At 43.2% G+C, this 15,898-nt stretch overlaps 5 non-coding genes across 5 annotated transcripts; 1 reads left to right on the top strand and 4 right to left on the bottom strand.

Moving 5' to 3' along the window:
- Positions 1 to 7,879: 7,879 nt before the first annotated feature.
- Positions 7,880 to 7,995, bottom strand: LOC135004199 (U5 spliceosomal RNA). The gene has a single exon (XR_010205037.1). It is a non-coding gene; the product is annotated as a U5 spliceosomal RNA (small nuclear RNA).
- Positions 7,996 to 8,269: 274 nt separating this feature from the next.
- LOC135004189 (U5 spliceosomal RNA) lies at positions 8,270 to 8,385 on the bottom strand. The gene has a single exon (XR_010205027.1). It is a non-coding gene; the product is annotated as a U5 spliceosomal RNA (small nuclear RNA).
- A 286-nt stretch (positions 8,386 to 8,671) lies between these two features.
- LOC135004173 (U5 spliceosomal RNA) lies at positions 8,672 to 8,787 on the bottom strand. Its single transcript, XR_010205011.1, has one exon. It is a non-coding gene; the product is annotated as a U5 spliceosomal RNA (small nuclear RNA).
- Positions 8,788 to 9,057: 270 nt separating this feature from the next.
- LOC135004179 (U5 spliceosomal RNA) lies at positions 9,058 to 9,173 on the bottom strand. Its single transcript, XR_010205017.1, has one exon. It is a non-coding gene; the product is annotated as a U5 spliceosomal RNA (small nuclear RNA).
- A 144-nt stretch (positions 9,174 to 9,317) lies between these two features.
- On the top strand, positions 9,318 to 9,480 carry LOC135004130 (U1 spliceosomal RNA). The gene has a single exon (XR_010204984.1). It is a non-coding gene; the product is annotated as a U1 spliceosomal RNA (small nuclear RNA).
- Positions 9,481 to 15,898: the final 6,418 nt, after the last annotated feature.

The raw sequence follows: 15,898 nt of genomic DNA, 5'->3' as shown, positions 1-15,898 counted from the left end.
AGATGAGCGCCGGAAATTTTTCGGGTTTTGTGTTTTGGTTTTGGGTTCGGTTCCGCGGCCGTGTTTTGGGTTCGACCGCGTTTTGGCAAAACCTCACCGAATTTTTTTTGTCGGATTCGGGTGTGTTTTGGATTCGGGTGTTTTTTTCCAAAAAACCTAAAAAACAGCTTAACTCATAGAATTTGGCGGTCATTTTGATCCCAAAGTATTATTAACCTCAAAAACCATAATTTCCACTCATTTTCAGTCTATTCTGAATACCTCACACCTCACAATATTATTTTTAGTCCTAAAATTTGCACCGAGGTCGCTGTGTGAGTAAGATAAGCGACCCTAGTGGCCGACACAAACACCGGGCCCATCTAGGAGTGGCACTGCAGTGTCACGCAGGATGGCCCTTCCAAAAAACCCTCCCCAAACAGCACATGACGCAAAGAAAAAAAGAGGCGCAATGAGGTAGCTGTGTGAGTAAGATTAGCGACCCTAGTGGCCGACACAAACACCGGGCCCATCTAGGAGTGGCACTGCAGTGTCACGCAGGATGTCCCTTCCAAAAAACCCTCCCCAAACAGCACATGACGCAAAGAAAAAAAGAGGCGCAATGAGGTAGCTGTGTGAGTAAGATAAGCGACCCTAGTGGCCGACACAAACACCGGGCCCATCTAGGAGTGTCACTGCAGTGTCACGCAGGATGTCCCTTCCAAAAAACCCTCCCCAAACAGCACATGACGCAAAGAAAAAAAGAGGCGCAATGAGGTAGCTGTGTGAGTAAGATAAGCGACCCTAGTGGCCGACACAAACACCGGGCCCATCTAGGAGTGGCACTGCAGTGTCACGCAGGATGTCCCTTCCAAAAAACCCTCCCCAAACAGCACATGACGCAAAAAAAAGAAAAGAAAAAAGAGGTGCAAGATGGAATTGTCCTTGGGCCCTCCCACCCACCCTTATGTTGTATAAACAGGACATGCACACTTTAACCAACCCATCATTTCAGTGACAGGGTCTGCCACACGACTGTGACTGATATGACGGGTTGGTTTGGACCCCCACCAAAAAAGAAGCAATTAATCTCTCCTTGCACAAACTGGCTCTACAGAGGCAAGATGTCCACCTCATCATCATCCTCCGATATATCACCGTGTACATCCCCCTCCTCACAGATTATCAATTCGTCCCCACTGGAATCCACCATCTCAGCTCCCTGTGTACTTTGTGGAGGCAATTGCTGCTGGTCAATGTCTCCACGGAGGAATTGATTATAATTCATTTTAATGAACATCATCTTCTCCACATTTTCTGGATGTAACCTCGTACGCCGATTGCTGACAAGGTGAGCGGCGGCACTAAACACTCTTTCGGAGTACACACTTGTGGGAGGGCAACTTAGGTAGAATAAAGCCAGTTTGTGCAAGGGCCTCCAAATTGCCTCTTTTTCCTGCCAGTATAAGTACGGACTGTGTGACGTGCCTACTTGGATGCGGTCACTCATATAATCCTCCACCATTCTTTCAATGGGGAGAGAATCATATGCAGTGACAGTAGACGACATGTCCGTAATCGTTGTCAGGTCCTTCAGTCCGGACCAGATGTCAGCATCAGCAGTCGCTCCAGACTGCCCTGCATCACCGCCAGCGGGTGGGCTCGGAATTCTGAGCCTTTTCCTCGCACCCCCAGTTGCGGGAGAATGTGAAGGAGGAGATGTTGTTGACAGGTCGCGTTCCGCTTGACTTGACAATTTACTCACCAGCAGGTGTTTGAACCCCAGCAGACTTGTGTCTGCCGGAAAGAGAGATCCAAGGTAGGCTTTAAATCTAGGATCGAGCACGGTGGCCAAAATGTAGTGCTCTGATTTCAACAGATTGACCACCCGTGAATCCTTGCTAAGCGAATTAAGGGCTCCATCCACAAGTCCCACATGCCTAGCGGAATCGCTCCGTGTTAGCTCCTCCTTCAATGTCTCCAGCTTCTTCTGCAAAAGCCTGATGAGGGGAATGACCTGACTCAGGCTGGCAGTGTCTGAACTGACTTCACGTGTGGCAAGTTCAAAGGGCATCAGAACCTTGCACAACGTTGAAATCATTCTCCACTGCGCTTGAGACAGGTGCATCCCACCTCCTATATCGTGCTCAATTGTATAGGCTTGAATGGCCTTTTGCTGCTCCTCCAACCTCTGAAGCATATACAGGGTTGAATTCCACCTCGTTACCACTTCTTGCTTCAGATGATGGCAGGGCAGGTTCAGTAGTTTTTGGTGGTGCTCCAGTTTTCTGTACGTGGTGCCTGTACGCCGAAAGTGTCCCGCAATTCTTCTGGCCACCGACAGCATCTCTTGCACGCCCCTGTCGTTTTTTAAAAAATTCTGCACCACCAAATTCAAGGTATGTGCAAAACATGGGACGTGCTGGAATTGGCCCAGATTTAATGCACACACAATATTGCTGGCGTTGTCCGATGCCACAAATCCACAGGAGAGTCCAATTGGGGTAAGCCATTCCGCGATGATCTTCCTCAGTTGCCGTAAGAGGTTTTCAGCTGTGTGCGTATTCTGGAAACCGGTGATACAAAGCGTAGCCTGCCTAGGAAAGAGTTGGCGTTTGCGAGATGCTGCTACTGGTGCCGCCGCTGCTGTTCTTGCGGCGGGAGTCCATACATCTACCCAGTGGGCTGTCACAGTCATATAGTCCTGACCCTGCCCTGCTCCACTTGTCCACATGTCCGTGGTTAAGTGGACATTGGGTACAACTGCATTTTTTAGGACACTGGTGAGTCTTTTTCTGACGTCCGTGTACATTCTCGGTATCGCCTGCCTAGAGAAGTGGAACCTAGATGGTATTTGGTAACGGGGGCACACTACCTCAAGAAATTGTCTAGTTCCCTGTGAACTAACGGCGGATACCGGACGCACGTCTAACACCAACATAGTTGTCAAGGCCTCAGTTATCCGCTTTGCAACAGGATGACTGCTGTGATATTTCATCTTCCTCGCAAAGGACTGTTGGACAGTCAATTGCTTGGTGGAAGTAGTAAAAGTGTGCTTACGACTTCCCTTCTGGGATGACCATCGACTCCCAGCAGCAACAACAGCAGCGCCAGCAGCAGTAGGCGTTACACGCAAGGATGCATCGGAGGAATCCCAGGCAGGAGAGGACTCGTCAGAATTGCCAGTGACATTGCCTGCAGGACTATTGGCATTCCTGGGGAAGGAGGAAATTGACACTGAGGGAGTTGGTGGGGTGGTTTGCGTGAGCTTGGTTACAAGAGGAAGGGATTTACTGGTCAGTGGACTGCTTCCGCTGTCACCCAAAGTTTTTGAACTTGTCACTGACTTATTATGAATGCGCTGCAGGTGACGTATAAGGGAGGATGTTCCGAGGTGGTTAACGTCCTTACCCCTACTTATTACAGCTTGACAAAGGGAACACACGGCTTGACACCTGTTGTCCGCATTTCTGGTGAAATACTTCCACACCGAAGAGCTGATTTTTTTGGTATTTTCACCAGGCATGTCAACGGCCATATTCCTACCACGGACAACAGGTGTCTCCCCGGGTGCCTGACTTAAACAAACCACCTCACCATCAGAATCCTCCTGGTCAATTTCCTCCCCAGCGCCAGCAACACCCATATCCTCCTCATCCTGGTGTACTTCAACACTGACATCTTCAATCTGACTATCAGGAACTGGACTGCGGGTGCTCCTTCCATCACTTGCAGGGGGCGTGCAAATGGTGGAAGGCGCATGCTCTTCACGTCCAGTGTTGGGAAGGTCAGGCATCGCAACCGACACAATTGGAGTCGGACTCTCCTTGTGGATTTGGGATTTCGAAGAACGCACAGTTCTTTGCGGTGCTACTGCTTTTGCCAGCTTTAGTCTTTTCATTTTTCTAGCGAGAGGCTGAGTGCTTCCATCCTCATGTGAAGCTGAACCACTAGCCATGAACATAGGCCAGGGCCTCAGCCGTTCCTTGCCACTCCGTGTGGTAAATGGCATATTGGCAAGTTTACGCTTCTCCTCCGACAATTTTATTTTAGGTTTTGGAGTCCTTTTTTTACTGATATTTGGTGTTTTGGATTTGACATGCTCTGTACTATGACATTGGGCATCGGCCTTGGCAGACGACGTTGCTGGCATTTCATCGTCTCGGCCATGACTAGTGGCAGCAGCTTCAGCACGAGGTGGAAGTGGATCTTGATCTTTCCCTAATTTTGGAACCTCAACATTTTTGTTCTCCATATTTTAATAGGCACAACTAAAAGGCACCTCAGGTAAACAATGGAGATGGATGGATTGGATACTAGTATACAATTATGGACGGGCTGCCGAGTGCCGACACAGAGGTAGCCACAGCCGTGAACTACCGCACTGTACTGTGTCTGCTGCTAATATATAGACTGGTTGATAAAGAGATAGTATACTCGTAACTAGTATGTATGTATAAAGAAAGAAAAAAAAACCACGGTTAGGTGGTATATACAATTATGGACGGGCTGCCGAGTGCCGACACAGAGGTAGCCACAGCCGTGAACTACCGCACTGTACTGTGTCTGCTGCTAATATATAGACTGGTTGATAAAGAGATAGTATACTCGTAACTAGTATGTATGTATAAAGAAAGAAAAAAAAACCACGGTTAGGTGGTATATACAATTATGGACGGGCTGCCGAGTGCCGACACAGAGGTAGCCACAGCCGTGAACTACCGCACTGTACTGTGTCTGCTGCTAATATATAGACTGGTTGATAAAGAGATAGTATACTCGTAACTAGTATGTATGTATAAAGAAAGAAAAAAAACCCACGGTTAGGTGGTATATACAATTATGGACGGGCTGCCGAGTGCCGACACAGAGGTAGCCACAGCCGTGAACTACCGCACTGTACTGTGTCTGCTGCTAATATAGACTGGTTGATAAAGAGATAGTATACTCGTAACTAGTATGACTATAAAGAAAGAAAAAAAAACCACGGTTAGGTGGTATATACAATTATGGACGGGCTGCCGAGTGCCGACACAAAGGTAGCCACAGCCGTGAACTACCGCACTGTACTGTGTCTGCTGCTAATATATAGACTGGTTGATAAAGAGATAGTATACTCGTAACTAGTATGTATGTATAAAGAAAGAAAAAAAAACCACGGTTAGGTGGTATATACAATTATGGACGGGCTGCCGAGTGCCGACACAGAGGTAGCCACAGCCGTGAACTACCGCACTGTACTGTGTCTGCTGCTAATATATAGACTGGTTGATAAAGAGATAGTATACTCATAACTAGTATGTATGTATAAAGAAAGAAAAAAAAACCACGGTTAGGTGGTATATACAATTATGGACGGGCTGCCGAGTGCCGACACAGAGGTAGCCACAGCCGTGAACTACCGCACTGTACTGTGTCTGCTGCTAATATATAGACTGGTTGATAAAGAGATAGTATACTCGTAACTAGTATGTATGTATAAAGAAAGAAAAAAAAACCACGGTTAGGTGGTATATACAATTATGGACGGGCTGCCGAGTGCCGACACAGAGGTAGCCACAGCCGTGAACTACCGCACTGTACTGTGTCTGCTGCTAATATAGACTGGTTGATAAAGAGATAGTATACTCGTAACTAGTATGTATGTATAAAGAAAGAAAAAAAAACCACGGTTAGGTGGTATATACAATTATGGACGGGCTGCCGAGTGCCGACACAGAGGTAGCCACAGCCGTGAACTACCGCACTGTACTGTGTCTGCTGCTAATATATAGACTGGTTGATAAAGAGATAGTATACTCGTAACTAGTATGTATGTATAAAGAAAGAAAAAAAAACCACGGTTAGGTGGTATATACAATTATGGACGGGCTGCCGAGTGCCGACACAGAGGTAGCCACAGCCGTGAACTACCGCACTGTACTGTGTCTGCTGCTAATATATAGACTGGTTGATAAAGAGATAGTATACTCGTAACTAGTATGTATGTATAAAGAAAGAAAAAAAAACCACGGTTAGGTGGTATATACAATTATGGACGGGCTGCCGAGTGCCGACACAGAGGTAGCCACAGCCGTGAACTACCGCACTGTACTGTGTCTGCTGCTAATATAGACTGGTTGATAAAGAGATAGTATACTCGTAACTAGTATGTATGTATAAAGAAAGAAAAAAAAACCACGGTTAGGTGGTATATACAATTATGGACGGGCTGCCGAGTGCCGACACAGAGGTAGCCACAGCCGTGAACTGCCGCACTGTACTGTGTCTGCTGCTAATATAGACTGGTTGATAAAGAGATAGTATACTCGTAACTAGTATGACTATAAAGAAAGAAAAAAAAACCACGGTTAGGTGGTATATACAATTATGGACGGGCTGCCGAGTGCCGACACAGAGGTAGCCACAGCCGTGAACTACCGCACTGTACTGTGTCTGCTGCTAATATAGACTGGTTGATAAAGAGATAGTATACTACTAATATTATATATACTGGTGGTCAGGTCACTGGTCACTAGTCACACTGGCAGTGGCACTCCTGCAGCAAAAGTGTGCACTGTTTAATTTTAATATAATATTATGTACTCCTGGCTCCTGCTATAACCTATAACTGGCACTGCAGTGCTCCCCAGTCTCCCCCACAATTATAAGCTGTGTGAGCTGAGCACAGTCAGATATATATATATACATTGATGCAGCACACTGGGCTGAGCAGTGCACACAGATATGGTATGTGACTGAGTCACTGTGTGTATCGTTTTTTTCAGGCAGAGAACGGATATATTAAATAAAACAAACAACTGCACTGTCTGGTGGTCACTGTGGTCGTCAGTCACTAAACTCTGCACTCTCTTCTACAGTATCACAGCCTCGGGTCAATCTCTCTCTCTCTCTCTCAACCCTAATCTAAATGGAGAGGACGCCAGCCACGTCCTCTCCCTATCAATCTCAATGCACGTGTGAAAATGGCGGCGACGCGCGGCTCCTTATATAGAATCCGAGTCTCGCGAGAATCCGACAGCGTCATGATGACGTTCGGGCGCGCTCGGGTTAACCGAGCAAGGCGGGAGGATCCGAGTCTGCTCGGACCCGTGAAAAAAACATGAAGTTCGTGCGGGTTCGGATTCAGAGAAACCGAACCCGCTCATCTCTAGTCCTTTCTACACTTTACCACTCTCCACCGGTATTATTATTTCTCCGCTCTCAAGTTCTACATTTCAGTTCATATTTCATCGCTCCCAAGTTCATTTATTATTTAACTGGTTCCAGCCAGTATCCACTACGTGCTAACAACAGTCAGGTTCCAGCCAGTATCCACAGCAGCTGTTTTATCTTCAGCAACCCAGCTTTTCCTGGAACACCAGCTGGCACAATCCTGGGTTATCTCCATTGCTACAGTCGGGCCTGGTAAGGACTTTCCATCTAGAAGATCATAAGAACTATCTCACACTACCAGTGCCCTGTGGCTCCTGCCATCCTGTAGTACCCAGGAACTGTATTTATTCTTTGCTGACTTTTACGTTTTCTTTTACTGCTGCTGTGTTGCGGAGTTGTCATAATAAACATCATTGACTTTTATCCAAGTTGTCGTGGTCACGCCTTCGGGCATTTATTATTTATGTTACTTACATGTCCAGGGGTCTGATACAACCTCCCAGGTTCCGGTACATCTCAGCCCCTACAACTGAGGCTGCCTCCCGTCAGCTCAGGCCCTCAGTTGTGACAGCTTCCCCTTGCTATAAACATGGTTTGTACTCTTTTCCATGTGCTCCCAGATCTTTCAAACAATTAGTGTGGTCAAGAAAGTTCTGTTTGAAAAGAAACAAACATTTACTGTCATTTCTATGCAAATGAGCTTACATTAAAGCACACTCGTTCTATCTTTAAACCGATAAAATAAAACCCCAATAAGATGGGGCATGCAAAAATTGAGATAAAACTCAGTTTTGCTCCTCTCCACGGAAATCTTTAGTAAAAGGCGAAAGATTTGTTCGTTCTGAAGAGAAACCACAGCATGACCAAGATTCTACCTGTCGCCTGAGTGCCATGCCAGCAGTCCTCATTCAGCTCAAAGTGAGCACCAACTTTGAAAGAAAGAAAGCAGATTTCTCACCAGGCTTCCCCTTGCTATAAACATGGTTTGTACTCTTTTCCATGTGCTCCCAGATCTTTCAAGCAATTAGTATAGTCAAGAAAGTTCTGTTTGAAAAGAAACAAACATTTACTGTCATTTCTATGCAAATGAGCTTACATTAAAGCACACTCGTTCTATCTTTAAACTGATAAAAGAAACCCCAATAAGACGGGGCATGCAAAAATTGAGATAAAACTCAGTTTTGCTCCTCTCCACGGAAATCTTTAGTAAAAGGCGAAAGATTTGTTCGTTCTGAAGAGAAACCAGAGCATGACCAAGATTCCACCTGTCGCCTGAGTGCCATGCCAGCAGTCCTCATTCAGCTCAAAGTGAGCACCCAATTTGAAAGAAAGAAAGCAGATTTCTCACCAGGCTTCCCCTTGCTATAAGCATGGTTTGTACTCTTTTCCATGTGCTCCCAGATCTTTCAAGCAATTAGTATGGTCAAGAAAGTTCTGCTTGAAAAGAAACAGGCATTTATTGTCATTGTTATGCAAATAAACTTACATTAAAGCTAACAAGAAAGCACACTCGTTCTGTCTTTAATCCGATAAAAGAAACCCCAATAATATGGGGCATGCAAAAATTGAGATAAAACTCAGTTTTGCTCCTCTCCACGGAAATCTTTAGTAAAAGGCGAAAGATTTGTTCGTTCTGAAGAGAAACCAGAGCATGACCAAGATTCCACCTGTCGCCTGAGTGCCGTGCCAGCAGTCCTCATTCAGATCAAAGTGAGCGCCCAATTTGAAAGAAAGCAGATTTCTCACCTGTCTTCTCCTTGCTATAAGCATGGTTTGTACTGTATTCCATGTGCTCCCAGATCTTTCAAGCAAGTAGCATGGTCAAGAAAGTTCTGTTTGAAAAGAAACAAACATTTACTGTCATTTCTATGCAAATGAGCTTACATTAAAGCACACTCATTCTATCTTTAAACCGATAAAAGAAACCCCAAAAAGATGGGGCATGCAAAAATTGAGATAAAACTCGGTTTTGCTCCTCTCCACGGAAATCTTTAGTAAAAGGCGAAAGATTTGTTCGTTCTGAAGAGAAACCAGAGCATGACCAAGATTTTTATCTGAAAATATGTGTTCTCCCTGCAGTTGTTGTCCCCAGATGAGAGTTCCCTTGTGCTGCCTCAGTTGAATCTCCTTTACTTGACAGGGGGATGCTCGAGCAGCGACCCTCCCCAGCTCTAGCCCAACTCCTACTTACCTGCCAGGTGAGATACTATGATCATGAAGGTGCTTCTCCCAGGGCAAGGCTCACCCATTGCACTCTGGGTGTGCTGCTTCTGCGTTTTCCCCAAATGTGGGAAACTTGACTGCATAATTTGTGTTTCCCCTGGTCGGCTCTCGTATAATTCAGATCTCTTTGTCTCAGGTCTCTCTCCAGCATAGTTTGCTGTCTGTTTCCACTTCTCTTTTCTTGAGCCGCTCCCTTCTATGCCCTTGCGCACTATCCTGACTTCTCCCGTCTGCTTACTTCGTGCCTTCCAACGCACAATGCAAACTACAGGTAGTGCTGCAGGGCCCACACCCTTTTACTTGCCTTACAGAGCGTCTCTGGAGCAGTTACAGTGCCCAGCTGCTGCAAGAAATCAGCTTGAATGCTTCAGGGGCTGGGGCATAGCCAACATGAGCCCCACACCGAAGGAGGGTGGAGGTGTGTAATGCGAACTAGGGGTCATCCAAGCGCCGCAAAAGGCCGCCATGCCCTGCACGCCCCTTGTCTCTTTTCATATGCAGACGAGGGTTGAAGCCTTTGCAAAAGAGAGATATCGGCAAGGAAAAACTATATTGTACCTTTGCATTTTTCTCCCAAACGAAAGACACTAGAATGAAAATTTTAAAGCCTCCTGTTAGTGCTTCATCTACACGTTATAGCCCTGAATTTTCCAATGCCTAGCTCTTTGCAAAAGAGAGATATTGGCAAGGAAAAGCTGTATTGTACCTTTGCATTTTTCTCCCAAACGAAGGACACTAGATTGAAAATTTTAAAGCCTCCTATTAGTGCTTCATCTACACGTTATAGCCCTGAATTTTCCAATGCCTATCTCTTTGCAAAAGAGAGATATCGGCAAGGAAAAGCTGTATTGTACCTTTGCATTTTTCTCCCAAACGAAGGACACTAGAATGAAAATTTTAAAGCCTCCTGTTAGTGCTTCATCTACACGTTATAGCCCTGAATTTTCCAATGCCTATCTCTTTGCAAAAGAGAGATATCGGCAAGGAAAAGCTGTATTGTACCTTTGCATTTTTCTCCCAAACGAAAGACACTAGAATGAAAATTTTAAAGCCTCCTGTTAGTGCTTCATCTACACGTTATAGCCCTGCATTTTCCAATGCCTATCTCTTTGCAAAAGAGAGATATCGGCAAGGAAAAGCTGCATTGTACCTTTGCATTTTTCTCCCAAACGAAAGACACTAGAATGAAAATTGTAAAGCCTCCTGTTAGTGCTTCATCTACACGTTATAGCCCTGCATTTTCCAATGCCTAGCTCTTTGCAAAAGAGAGATATTGGCAAGGAAAAGCTGTATTGTACCTTTGCATTTTTCTCCCAAACGAAGGACACTAGATTGAAAATTTTAAAGCCTCCTATTAGTGCTTCATCTACACGTTATAGCCCTGAATTTTCCAATGCCTATCTCTTTGCAAAAGAGAGATATCGGCAAGGAAAAGCTGCATTGTACTTTTGCATTTTTCTCCAAAACGAAAGACACTAGAATGAAAATTTTAAAGCCTCCTTTTAGTGCTTCATGTACACGTTATAGCCCTGCATTTTCCAATGCCTATCTCTTTGCAAAAGAGAGATATCGGCAAGGAAAAGCTGTATTGTACCTTTGCATTTTTCTCCCAAACGAAAGACACTAGAATGAAAATTGTAAAGCCTCCTGTTAGTGCTTCATCTACACGTTATAGCCCTGAATTTTCCAATGCCTATCTCTTTGCAAAAGAGAGATATCGGCAAGGAAAAACTGTATTGTACCTTTGCATTTTTTTCCCAAACGAAAGACACTAGAATGAAAATTTTAAAGCCTCCTGTTAGTGCTTCATCTACACGTTATAGCCCTGAATTTTCCAATGCCTAGCTCTTTGCAAAAGAGAGATATCGGCAAGGAAAAGCTGTATTGTACCTTTGCATTTTTCTCCCAAACGAAGGACACTAGAATGAAAATTTTAAAGCCTCCTGTTAGTGCTTCATCTACACGTTATAGCCCTGAATTTTCCAATGCCTATCTCTTTGCAAAAGAGAGATATCGGCAAGGAAAAGCTGTATTGTACCTTTGCATTTTTCTCCCAAACGAAAGACACTAGAATGAAAATTTTAAAGCCTCCTGTTAGTGCTTCATCTACACGTTATAGCCCTGAATTTTCCAATGCCTATCTCTGTGCAAAAGAGAGATATCGGCAAGGAAATGCTGTATTGTACCTTTGCATTTTTCTCCCAAACGAAAGACACTAGAATGAAAATTTTAAAGCCTCCTGTTAGTGCTTCATCTACACGTTATAGCCCTGCATTTTCCAATGCCTATCTCTTTGCAAAAGAGAGATATCGGCAAGGAAATGCTGCATTGTACCTTTGCATTTTTCTCCCAAACGAAAGACACTAGAATGAAAATTGTAAAGCCTCCTGTTAGTGCTTCATCTACACGTTATAGCCCTGCATTTTCCAATGCCTAGCTCTTTGCAAAAGAGAGATATTGGCAAGAAAAGCTGTATTGTACCTTTGCATTTTTCTCCCAAACGAAGGACACTAGATTGAAAATTTTAAAGCCTCCTATTAGTGCTTCATCTACACGTTATAGCCCTGAATTTTCCAATGCCTATCTCTTTGCAAAAGAGAGATATCGGCAAGGAAAAGCTGCATTGTACTTTTGCATTTTTCTCCCAAACGAAAGACACTAGAATGAAAATTTTAAAGCCTCCTTTTAGTGCTTCATCTACACGTAATAGTCCTGAATTTTCCAATGCCTATCTCTTTGCAAAAGAGAGATATCGGCAAGGAAATGCTGTATTGTACCTTTGCATTTTTCTCCCAAACTAAAGACACTAGAATGAAAATTTTAAAGCCTCCTGTTAGTGCTTCATCTACACGTTATAGCCCTGCATTTTCCAATGCCTATCTCTTTGCAAAAGAGAGATATCGGCAAGGAAAAGCTGTATTGTACCTTTGCATTTTTCTCCCAAACGAAAGACACTAGAATGAAAATTTTAAAGCCTCCTGTTAGTGCTTCATCTACACGTTATAGCCCTGAATTTTCCAATGCCTATCTCTTTGCAAAAGAGAGATATCGGCAAGGAAAAGCTGTATTGTACCTTTGCATTTTTCTCCCAAACGAAAGACACTAGAATGAAAATTTTAAAGCCTCCTGTTAGTGCTTCATCTACACGTTATAGCCCTGCATTTTCCAATGCCTATCTCTTTGCAAAAGAGAGATATCGGCAAGGAAAAGCTGCATTGTACCTTTGCATTTTTCTCCCAAACGAAAGACACTAGAATGAAAATTGTAAAGCCTCCTGTTAGTGCTTCATCTACACGTTATAGCCCTGCATTTTCCAATGCCTAGCTCTTTGCAAAAGAGAGATATTGGCAAGGAAAAGCTGTATTGTACCTTTGCATTTTTCTCCCAAACGAAGGACACTAGATTGAAAATTTTAAAGCCTCCTATTAGTGCTTCATCTACACGTTATAGCCCTGAATTTTCCAATGCCTATCTCTTTGCAAAAGAGAGATATCGGCAAGGAAAAGCTGTATTGTACCTTTGCATTTTTCTCCCAAACGAAAGACACTAGAATGAAAATTTTAAAGCCTCCTGTTAGTGCTTCATCTACACGTTATAGCCCTGAATTTTCCAATGCCTATCTCTGTGCAAAAGAGAGATATCGGCAAGGAAATGCTGTATTGTACCTTTGCATTTTTCTCCCAAACGAAAGACACTAGAATGAAAATTTTAAAGCCTCCTGTTAGTGCTTCATCTACACGTTATAGCCCTGCATTTTCCAATGCCTATCTCTTTGCAAAAGAGAGATATCGGCAAGGAAATGCTGCATTGTACCTTTGCATTTTTCTCCCAAACGAAAGACACTAGAATGAAAATTGTAAAGCCTCCTGTTAGTGCTTCATCTACACGTTATAGCCCTGCATTTTCCAATGCCTAGCTCTTTGCAAAAGAGAGATATTGGCAAGGAAAAGCTGTATTGTACCTTTGCATTTTTCTCCCAAACGAAGGACACTAGATTGAAAATTTTAAAGCCTCCTATTAGTGCTTCATCTACACGTTATAGCCCTGAATTTTCCAATGCCTATCTCTTTGCAAAAGAGAGATATCGGCAAGGAAAAGCTGCATTGTACTTTTGCATTTTTCTCCCAAACGAAAGACACTAGAATGAAAATGTTAAAGCCTCCTTTTAGTGCTTCATCTACACGTAATAGTCCTGAATTTTCAAATGCCTATCTCTTTGCAAAAGAGAGATATCGGCAAGGAAATGCTGTATTGTACCTTTGCATTTTTCTCCCAAACGAAAGACACTAGAATGAAAATTTTAAAGCCTCCTGTTAGTGCTTCATCTACACGTTATAGCCCTGCATTTTCCAATGCCTATCTCTTTGCAAAAGAGAGATATCGGCAAGGAAAAGCTGTATTGTACCTTTGCATTTTTCTCCCAAACGAAAGACACTAGAATGAAAATTTTAAAGCCTCCTGTTAGTGCTTCATCTACACGTTATAGCCCTGAATTTTCCAATGCCTATCTCTTTGCAAAAGAGAGATATCGGCAAGGAAAAGCTGTATTGTACCTTTGCATTTTTCTCCCAAACGAAATACACTAGAATGAAAATTTTAAAGCCTCCTGTTAGTGCTTCATCTACACGTTATAGCCCTGCATTTTCCAATGCCTATCTCTTTGCAAAAGAGAGATATCGGCAAGGAAAAGCTGCATTGTACCTTTGCATTTTTCTCCCAAACGAAAGACACTAGAATGAAAATTGTAAAGCCTCCTGTTAGTGCTTCATCTACACGTTATAGCCCTGCATTTTCCAATGCCTAGCTCTTTGCAAAAGAGAGATATCGGCAAGGAAATGCTGTATTGTACCTTTGCATTTTTCTCCCAAACGAAAGACACTAGAATGAAAATTTTAAAGCCTCCTGTTAGTGCTTCATCTACACGTTATAGCCCTGAATTTTCCAATGCCTATCTCTTTGCAAAAGAGAGATATCGGCAAGGAAAAACTGTATTGTACCTTTGCATTTTTCTCCCAAACGAAAGACACTAGAATGAAAATTTTAAAGCCTCCTGTTAGTGCTTCATCTACACGTTATAGCCCTGCATTTTCCAATGCCTATCTCTTTGCAAAAGAGAGATATCGGCAAGGAAAAGCTGCATTGTACCTTTGCATTTTTCTCCCAAACGAAAGACACTAGAATGAAAATTGTAAAGCCTCCTGTTAGTGCTTCATCTACACGTTATAGCCCTGCATTTTCCAATGCCTAGCTCTTTGCAAAAGAGAGATATTGGCAAGGAAAAGCTGTATTGTACCTTTGCATTTTTCTCCCAAACGAAGGACACTAGATTGAAAATTTTAAAGCCTCCTATTAGTGCTTCATCTACACGTTATAGCCCTGCATTTTCCAATGCCTATCTCTTTGCAAAAGAGAGATATCGGCAAGGAAAAGCTGCATTGTACTTTTGCATTTTTCTCCCAAACGAAAGACACTAGAATGAAAATTTTAAAGCCTCCTTTTAGTGCTTCATCTACACGTTATAGCCCTGCATTTTCCAATGCCTATCTCTTTGCAAAAGAGAGATATCGGCAAGGAAAAGCTGTATTGTACCTTTGCATTTTTCTCCCAAACGAAAGACACTAGAATGAAAATTGTAAAGCCTCCTGTTAGTGCTTCATCTACACGTTATAGCCCTGAATTTTCCAATGCCTATCTCTTTGCAAAAGAGAGATATCGGCAAGGAAAAACTGTATTGTACCTTTGCATTTTTCTCCCAAACGAAAGACACTAGAATGAAAATTTTAAAGCCTCCTGTTAGTGCTTCATCTACACGTTATAGCCCTGAATTTTCCAATGCCTAGCTCTTTGCAAAAGAGAGATATCGGCAAGGAAAAGCTGTATTGTACCTTTGCATTTTTCTCCCAAACGAAGGACACTAGAATGAAAATTTTAAAGCCTCCTGTTAGTGCTTCATCTACACGTTATAGCCCTGAATTTTCCAATGCCTATCTCTTTGCAAAAGAGAGATATCGGCAAGGAAAAGCTGTATTGTACCTTTGCATTTTTCTCCCAAACGAAAGACACTAGAATGAAAATTTTAAAGCCTCCTGTTAGTGCTTCATCTACACGTTATAGCCCTGAATTTTCCAATGCCTATCTCTGTGCAAAAGAGAGATATCGGCAAGGAAATGCTGTATTGTACCTTTGCATTTTTCTCCCAAACGAAAGACACTAGAATGAAAATTTTAAAGCCTCCTGTTAGTGCTTCATCTACACGTTATAGCCCTGCATTTTCCAATGCCTATCTCTTTGCAAAAGAGAGATATCGGCAAGGAAATGCTGCATTGTACCTTTGCATTTTTCTCCCAAACGAAAGACACTAGAATGAAAATTGTAAAGCCTCCTGTTAGTGCTTCATCTACACGTTATAGCCCTGCATTTTCCAATGCCTAGCTCTTTGCAAAAGAGAGATATTGGCAAGAAAAGCTGTATTGTACCTTTGCATTTTTCTCCCAAACGAAGGACACTAGATTGAAAATTTTAAAGCCTCCTATTAGTGCTT

Source organism: Pseudophryne corroboree, unplaced genomic scaffold, assembly GCF_028390025.1.
Source record: "Pseudophryne corroboree isolate aPseCor3 unplaced genomic scaffold, aPseCor3.hap2 scaffold_191, whole genome shotgun sequence".
NCBI lineage: Eukaryota > Metazoa > Chordata > Amphibia > Anura > Myobatrachidae > Pseudophryne > Pseudophryne corroboree.
This window is presented reverse-complemented; position numbering and strand designations above follow the sequence as displayed.